Here is a 9980-nt window from a genome sequence, read left to right on the forward strand (position 1 = left end):
TGCAGTAAAAGGTCTTACAAGGGCTGAATTTTGGAATCTTGGAGCATTTGTAATGTCCGCAATACTCAAATCCAGTAAAATGTAATCAACAAATAAGTAAAATAACAGTATTAAATGGTCCAAATAAAAAAAAAAAGACGAAAACTAGGCAGTATCAGATCAGGCTAGAATTACATCCTCGCCATTGTATGCCTCCACCAACCAAGTTGCAGTTTGCATCCATGTCATCATTTTAGCCTATTAGACATTTGTGTGAAATTATTTTAATTGTCATATGAATACTTGAATTATGGCCCAAAAAATGCTTTTTATGAGGTTACAGTGACCTTTGTACACCAAATTTGCAAAATGTTAAGAAATTTCCTCCGGGGATATCAAGAGATATCGCATTCATGAGAATGGGACGGACGGACGGACAACCCAAAAACATAATGCCTGCTACCACGGCTGTCATCAGCGTTGGGGCATAAAAAGAAAAATGGGCAAGAGTGAATTTATAGATTGAAATAGTCTCTGTTGAGGTCTCACTACAACAGTCTTCTGAATAACAACATTAGAATTTAAAAGTTCATAAGGCAATGTATTTCCTGTGAAAGGTGGTGATAATGTGCTGCTTTAATAGCCTCTTTCAGAGTGGTGTATTTATCAAAATTAAAGGATTATCTTGATGGGTGGCAATGTTTGTTATTTCTGTTGAGCCTTATGATGATAAAACTGAAACTGGAGATAACAGGAAATGAACTGTACCTTTCTGCCTTAATACTGCGGTGTAAAGCTGCAGACGACATACGGTCCTCTTCTGTATACACCTGTGGCACTTCAATTACTTCTGATATAAATTCTGTTTACTTTGTAAAGTTGCAACTGCCTTGATCTTGTTTTCTGCTCCCTCATGAAGTGGGAACCAGGCAGCCACAGGAACATGAGAAAGCATATTATGGTTTCAGATCACAACCCTGCTGTATAATACATTTGACATCTCTTCCAATCTAACCTAATTTTCATTAGCATTTAAATATTGTCATCATCCATTCCACTCCACATCACTGCCATGCTTATTCCAAGTCCTGCAGCAACGATGACCTTCCATGGGGAAAAAACAGGATATTCTGTCGGCTAGAGTTTTGCACCGTAGGCATCATCGAGAATTCAATTTTAAACCCTTAAGGAGGTTAATTCATTTCACCTATGTATGTACCCAGGATTGTGAACAGGGGGATATACTAAAACAATCAGCAGATAAGTGTGATATAGTGCATTTGTGTGCATACATGAATAAGTAAATGATTAGCGAATTAACAAAAGAGAGAGATCGAGACAAATCTGTGGTAAACAGGTGAATGCTGGAACTAGACTTGACATAAATATATAATTCAATCACAACATTACAGCTCAAAGGTCAACCAGCCAAACAACAAGTTTAGTCATCATGTGCCCTCATTAAAATCGAACTGCTCCTCACGCAAAAACGCACAATACATGTCCTGTAAAATATGCAATACCCTCGAAAGGGTCAAATGTAAAGTTCTCCCTCAGGGAGGTTATGTCTTCAACACCTCATGAATAATGCAACACTGACTGAATTTAACATCTACATGTAGAGAGCATATGTGCAGACACAGACGTGACATAGAGACATTAAACAAGATAATGAACGTTATGACAGATTTAGCTTCACACAATAAAGATGACTAACATTGTCTGGTTGTGGAATTTTGGGCTGTGTAGAAAATTAAATTGCATTTTTCTTTTTAAGCATCATTTTGCTTGGGGCACTAAGGCTAAGGCCAGAGGCATCTTTTCCATAGTACATAAAGGCACTACATATTTAACAAGATGGTTTGTCACACAGAACCATCTGAGAAGCCGTCATTGGAAACAGTTTAGAAAAGGACAGGCACTTAAAAAAAAATACATGCTAGGTGATTCAATGAACCATCTGTCAATCAAATTCTACAGAAACCAGTGAGGAGTAATGAAAACATCTTTTCCATCGAGAAAAGCCTTCAGGGCCGTCCTTTGCTTTTCTTTCTATGAAGAAACACTCTCCAGTTCTGATATAACTGATGCTATAGCAGCATATACATTAACCTTTTTTAGGAGCCTCCATTGTAATTTGGAACGAACAGTCACCTCTCATTATCATCTCGCACACACCTAAGCCACGTAGCTGCCAGCAGCTCCTCACAGGACACTGATTGGTCCATGCATTGGCTTGGACCAACAGTTGCAAACCGTTGAAATGTTTAACAGATAACTCAGTAAATAATGTTGTACTTGCAAGCAACACCGTATATCTTAAGGTATCAATGTTGAATGTTGTATCTATGCTTTAATGCCTAAGATATGAGACTAAAAAGTAATGTGATCACAATATATTACTGAGGACTAAGGAGGATTATATTACTGGATACAGCAAGTACCTACTTTGTAAGAAGAAGTAACCTTATTCTGTCAGTCAATGAGTTCCCCATTCCATATTATGTAGAAATAGAATAATTTTGGCAGAACCATCACACCACCATTTTCCAATCACTATTTCCAGCTGTAAGCAGATCCTCTATTTCTTTTGCAGAATAAATGATGTGAAAATGGTGTCCATCTGCACCACGTTAAAAAATTAGGCAATTTTAGATTTCATGCTTGCATTAGTGAGCATATGTGATTCAAGCATTTTTCCTCCACTAGGAATGTGCTGTTTTTGCATCGGAATTAGTATATAGCATACAACTAGGACCCATTGAGAAAGTCAATGAAGCATCAGCTGCTCACTGTTTGTAAGCTGTCAGCTAAATTACTAAAGTAAAGTGTGTTTGACAGCCTGTAATGACATAAGCCACGGTAACGTTAACATAGTTTGTCACCCGTGCTGTCCACAGACCATAAAATTAGGAATTACTGCCAACTCCGGAGTAGTAATAGGCAAAGCGAGAGGCTGGTAGAGCTGCTAACGGGTTAGCTGTGCATCGCATTACCCGATGACCTGCGTGTACCTGCTGGAGACATGATGGATGTATCCTCAAAATGTAACACTGCTTCCATTTGGAGATTACTGGGTGACTCATCATCTCCCTAAAATAGATGGATACTCAAGAATACACACACACACACACACACACACACACACACACACACACACACACACACACACACACAATATATCACAATATATCATCTTGCTACGTGTCAGTCAGTCAGTGTTGTTTATCGCTGACATGACTGATCCACAGATCCATTCTTTACGTTCTTTGCAGATCTCATTTCCACATTTAATTATCTAATAATGTGTTGGTAAATTAAGAGCTCAATTTATCCCACAGTTTACCCCAGCATTCAATAGGAGATGCTAAACCCTGCAGCAATTAAATTTTTAATGGGGTTTCAGGGGAAGTTTTAGTGCAACATGAGAGTTTAAATGCAGTTTTAGAAGCTCTTTTCACCTGGCAAAAATGAGGTGATCGATAGAAATATTGTCATTTTTGGCATGAAAATGCTTAAATATAATGGAGAAAATATCAGCTATGCAATGCAAAAATCTCATATCAGCGGAACCCTGGCAAACATATACACATACACACGCATGCACCCACGCACACACATAGCATGAATAAATCTCACACCTTGGTGGGTTTAAGCTGTTCTAGACCGTTTCCTTTTCTGAGACAGGCAGCTGCCAGTCCATCATCCCTCCAGACACCCAAATTCAGCCTCAGCAAAGTTCTTCTTATCCTGTCTGGTTCCAAATGGTTTGAGGTTGGATCAGCCTTAATTTATATCCAAAAAGCACACACACAGTCACACACAGACACTCACACACACACAGTCACAAACACAGTCACAGTCACAGTCACACACACACACACACACACACACACACACACACACACACACACAGAGTACGTGGACAGAGTCAACAAACAAATAAAAACATTTCTCTCTACACATTTTGTGTGAGTGTTGCTTAATCTCTATATATCTCTTTGTATAACTGTATGAACAGCGACAGTAAAGGGGCACATCCAACCCTGATTAAATTCAGGCCATTGAAAGGTAAATACAAACCAACAGCAAGAGATGAGCAACAAAAAGAAAAATGGAAAAAGTAACTGAATCAATGAAATGAGATAGAATTGAGAGTGCAGCCAAGTAGCCCTTCTCCATCTGAGCAGCATTATGAGCACGTGCACGACAGAGGTTCCTTTAAAAAGTGATGCTGGAGTCATTCATGTGCACAAGACACACACAAAAGCACAGACTCACTTCTGTAGACACACACAAAAGTAATAAAAACCCATCATCCCCCCCCCCCCCCCCCCCCCACACACCCACACACACACACACACACACACACACACACACACTACCGCATGCTGGTAACAGACCTAAATGAGGATTAATTAAAACGCGATTACATGACTTTTAATTCATGATATGGTAATGTTCCTGGCATCACTGCTGCTCTCAGGGAAAGTCTGAGGGATGAAAATTAACAGGATTAGAAGTTCATCTGAGCTCAAAACTTCATGATTTGCAAAGTAAACAAACAATTCTGATACACAACAGCAAATGAGTTCACACTAAAAAAAACACTGCCCAAGAGGAAAAAAAAGCAGCAAACGCAATTCAGAACCACATCTTAGTAAAAACCTTTTATTTCCCTGTATTCTTATTGGTTACCAGAAGGAATTTCTATTAATTAGTTTAAAAAGCAACTCAACAATGCTGCACAAAAACATTTTACGCTATTAAATTCACAAATAAATGTACTGGAAAATGTTTTGAATCCTATCAAGCATATGAACAGACATAGTAGCAATACATATCCAAAGACTCACAGCACTGCAGTGGCCTATATAGTATCATATAAAACTGTATGTTAAATACTGTTATAGTTGTTGCAACAATCAATTCTTTGTTTTGACATGAATGTTCTCATATGACTGGAGCTACAGGTTAAACAAAATTGATAAAGCAGGTCTTTGCCCTGGGCCTCTTGTTTCAGTAGATACATATCACAGATACAGATTTTACTTTATCTCAGACCTCTGTAGCTTATAGAATTGCTCCTTTGGGATGAATTTAAATGGGAAATTCACTTTTGTCTTTATAGCTAGCGTACTGCATATAGCAGCATGTCAAAGCAGTCTGGAGATTATTGCAAGTGAAGACCATTCCCTCCAGCTAATACTTTCCTTGTCAATAATGCATGCAGTCATATAAATCACAATATGTCTGTTTATCTGGCCTCCCCAAGGTCACTTCTCTTCCTCGGCTTTGTCTTCTCATCTATTTTTCATCCTCCAGCCCTCATTTCTTCCCCACCATGGCTATCTCAATATTATCCCTTATCATCCTTTCAATCCGGCTCTTCATACCGTCTCCTAACTCTTATTCAGCCGTGTAAATAAGTAATGACCATCTTGGCATGATTCTAAGTTAGTTTGTTTTCTTTGAGACAAACTCAGGCTGCAAAAATCAAACATCTCTGCTCCGCCGAAGGGCATGTCTGTGCATGAGTACACACTGTAGACCTGTAAATGCATGCACATGCGCGCGATTGTACACAAACAGGCGCGCACACACGCGGCAGTACAGCTTCACCCCCGAATCCCTGCTGAGCCATCACAAGTCACGGCTCTCTAAATTAAATAACATCAAACTAGATTAAAGTAAATGAAACATCACTGAGGAGCAGGGGATGGAAGGGTTGTGCAAGGATAGTGAGGGGGAAGAAGAGAGGGAGAGAGGTGGGAAAGACAGGCAGCTAAAGAGTTTAAGGTGAAAGAGGGGTCGTGGAGAGAAAGAGGCGAGGAAGAAGAGAGAAAAGGGGAAGGTGAAGTTAAGGAGAATAAGTGAATATGGAGAAGCGAAGAGCAGGGACGAGCGGGAAGATTACAGTAAACAAACACTTGATGAGGAGTCAGGAGGACTGCGTGTGTGTGCATGTATGTGTTTGTCTGAATCTGTAAAACATCTCCCTTTGTAAACCGAATCTGAATAGAAGATAATGTGATGGAAATACACGTCGTTTCATGTGTGGCCAGCTATTCAGACTCAAGCCACAGGAATATTCAACTCAGCTGCCGTGGGAATTGCCATGGTAACATATTAGCGTTCTGAGTCATATGTTCATTGGAACAAACTTGCAGCTGAAACCAGAGCTAAGTTCTATGACAACACTTTTAAACGTTTTACAGTAAATGTACCAGTTACCAGACAACAAAAGTCTGTTTTGTTTCATTCAGGTTCTGGTGAAGGGCCATAACAGCACAGTGGAGTGTTCTCTATTGCTAAGCAGAAAATAAATTTGGAACTACATAGTACTACACTTTTTTTTGTGAGTAATGCTCTTTCTCTCTGGCAGTGAAGTGCCCTATAAAGTCCCCACTGCAGCAGGTGAATAGAAGCACCGTGTTTCCTCAGGTATTAATATCACCCCTGGGAGGGAGCACTAAACGGGAGACGGATGCAGACGACAGTGGAGGGGATCTTCATTCGGTGCTGGGCAGTAAATCAACGCTAGAGGCTCAAGGAGGCAGAAACCAGAGAGAGTGATGGACCTCCATGTGCCCCATCACTCCCAACCCACCCCCATCGGCAGTAACCCGTTCCACTCACCCCAATCCGTCGAACTGTCTTCCACCTTCATTTCCCCTGTTCTCCTCTACTTTCCCACCTCCCAGCCTTTTCTCGTTCACATGCAAGCCCCGTCTACAATTTTCCTCACTCTCCTCATCTCATTCCAGTGCTTTTACCTTTGATTTCATTTAACTCCTTTTCCTGCCACCAACCCAATCTTACCAGTTCATCGTCGACAGTTTCTCATTAGACACGTCTCCCAAGATTCCTCCCCCATCCTCTCTTCTCACCTCATGCTGGCAAAATCCCCGGAGATGCGGAAAAGGAGGTCAGCTTTGTCACAACACAAGTTAACATTTCATTTCATTGCCACTGCGTTGAGGCTGCGAGGATGCAGGATTGATGGTTTGGGGGTTTTCCGCTGGTTCAGAGAGCAGAATAAATACAAAGAGAGCCAGAGATAGCCACGTAGAAAACAAAGAAGGAATAATATAATAAAAAAAATATTATAGAGGGAGACTAGAGGACCTAGTGGGAACCACTGATTCCGTTTTGAAAGGGTAAACCTGTTAATATGTAAACCCTGATTTCTCCCTCATAATGCAAGGTCTATAAACAAGTTACGTAAAAACTAACCTAGGTAAATTATTAGTTAATCTTACTTCTTCTAATTTGTGTCCTTCAATTCTTTAAAATCTTGAAGCAAGATGAATAGATTTTGTCTGCAAACTCGATGTCCGCCGAACAAGCTGCATACGCAACATTGACACGTGTTAGCAAACAGTTATTGATTTGATTGATTGAGTCATTTTTATTATAAAGAGCTTTGTTACTGCTGCTTAAAGGTGTAAATAAAATGGGGTATCTCATGGCAAGTGTTTGCTTGACTGACAGGTGTCTCAGAGTGTTACACTAAACTGTGGTGGCTGTTGCTTGTTCAACCACCGACATGATGGCAATGCAAAGTAAATGCTACTCAAGGCTTAAATACTCTAAAAGAGTCACAGATTGGATATTGTCCTTCTTTGGTTTAACCTCTAAGATCTTTTTACCCCTTTTTTGCAGTAATTACTTGTTGTGTTTATATGTTTCCCGTCATCTGCTTTCATTCGCAATTTGTTTCATCTTTATTAACAATGTCTCCTTGAACTACAATGACTTGAAAGAGACGGAGACAATGAACCGGATGTATTACGTGTGTGATTCATTAATACTAATGAGCAAAGCACAGACCAGTTCAAGCAGGTGTGAGCGCACACACACACACACACACACACACACACACACACACACACACAGTAATAGGGCCAGACCAGGGACAAAAAACAAAGCAAAATGATGATATTTCCCCTTGCTTGAACTACAACAGCGGGCAAAGGTCTCCATCTGTTGCCAGTTTAATGCCCCATAATAAACTCTTGACTCTATCTGTCAATAATGCCTTTATATAGTAACACTGCTTTCATTGGTCTCTATCTAAACAGGACACTTCTCAATGTCTCACCTCAGCTACAATAATGTCTGACCAGGAAGTCTGAGTATGATAGATGTTTTGTACAAATACTTTTTGTGCATGTCTGGGTTGAAATTGAACGTGGCCACCTTCTGCAAGTCGCCATCTGTCACACAGCAAACACAACATCTCATCTGCATGTAAACATGCGCAGATGTTCATGAACGCACCGGCTCTCCTTTTACATGCAATCAAACACACATGAAATAAATAATTTTAACATCTTGCGTTGTCAGTTTAACTGTTGCAGCACGGTGGATAAAATCAGGTTTATTATCCATGAAACTAGAAAATATAAAAATCCACCCTAAAGTGATAATCATTTTTGGCCAGTCTACATGATTTTTTTTTTTTTTTTTTTTTTAAATAGCACATGAATTCAATGCTGCTTGGAAGCCAGATATGAAACCTTCCCATCAGCACATGACAAAGAGGAGTGAGCTCACGCAATCGCCACAGCTGCTGCAGCTGGCTTCAGCCAACTGACATATGAACAGGGTGGGGGAAGCTCACCTTGATGTGGGACAGCCAATCAGAGCCCCCTATACCCGTTCATCTCATGTGCAGCAACAGCTCCATGAAAAAACCTCCAAGCATCCTGGAGAGTGGACCTGGAAAAACAGCAGGAAGAAGAGCAGGATAGTGTTACATCATCAATGCACTGCACACACACACACACATATCAAACACACCACACACAGAGCGCCTTGGTAGCCGAGTGTGTACAGCGCATTCAATAACTGCAATGTCCCAGGTTAGATTCCGGCCTTGGGACCTTTGTTGCATGTCATACCCCTCTCTTTCTCTCTGCCTCTCTCTCTCTCTCTCTCTCTCTCTCTCTCTCTCTCTCTCTCTTTTTCCCATTTCTACACTATCCAAAATGCCACAACAACAAAAAATCACACACCCACCTCAGCAGACGTTTTGGGCCTGAATCAAGAATTACCTGCAACTCATAGAGTAAATTTTTTTCTTATTCAATCTTTCTGAAGAACGCAACATTGAGAAACTCTTGGCAGCAGCACACCGACACCTGTACAAGGTGTTCTCTGCAAATATCAGTGTATGTGCCAGTGTGCCCTTGTTTGTGACTGTGAGTGTGTCAGTATGCATTCATGTTTGTCTGCTCTGTATTGATTCTGCAGCAAGAGAATCAAAGACATGCAGGAAGAAGGCTTTCTAGTGCAGAATAAAAGGCCAGTTTGTGTCAGGTTTACATGGAGCTTCACCCCCTTGCTAATATTCACTCAGTCTTTTCATGTGGGGCAAACGTACGAAGAACATAAAAGAGTGCATGGAAGGAGGAGAGGGAGGGGGGGAGACATCAATCATTTGTTCTTTTCAGGGGTTCAGACTTACATGGAGCAGGTGAGGAAGAAGAGACAGCAAGGTTTTTCTGCAATTAGATTGTCGCTGGTGCTGTGAATGGAAATATTGAGGGTTGTGTCTAAACTAATTTTTTTCATTTCCTCCGCCTTTGTCTGCTTATTAGCTTCGTCATAAAAGGGAACGCGTGAGCCAGCAATATAATGGGGTAAGAATGTGGAAAGGATAAGAGTGTGGCTATGATTGAGTTTGAGTGAATTAAGTGTTTGGACTTTGAAAGATACCGAACAAGGTGTGTGTTTGCGTGTCTTGTTGTCTGTGCATGTGTGGGTCTTTGTATGTTTGTCACGCACGTCTGTGTAAGTGTGCATGTTGAAGAGTTTGTATAATCTGATTCAAGACCACATCAGTAGAAGAACGAAGGGATCAAGGGCATACTTAATATGGAACGGTGCCCGCCACTAGCATGACAGTGGACTGCAGAGTAACAAGATAAGAGTATCTGAGCTCCTCTTGTTTTAAGTCTCTTGTTCCTGGAATTGCAGAACAAAATATATTTCTT

The sequence above is a fragment of the Cebidichthys violaceus genome, unplaced genomic scaffold (assembly GCF_023349555.1).
Source record: "Cebidichthys violaceus isolate CVI_PGR_0920_01 unplaced genomic scaffold, fCebVio1.0.p SCAF_20, whole genome shotgun sequence".
Classification (NCBI taxonomy): Eukaryota; Metazoa; Chordata; class Actinopteri; order Perciformes; family Stichaeidae; genus Cebidichthys; species Cebidichthys violaceus.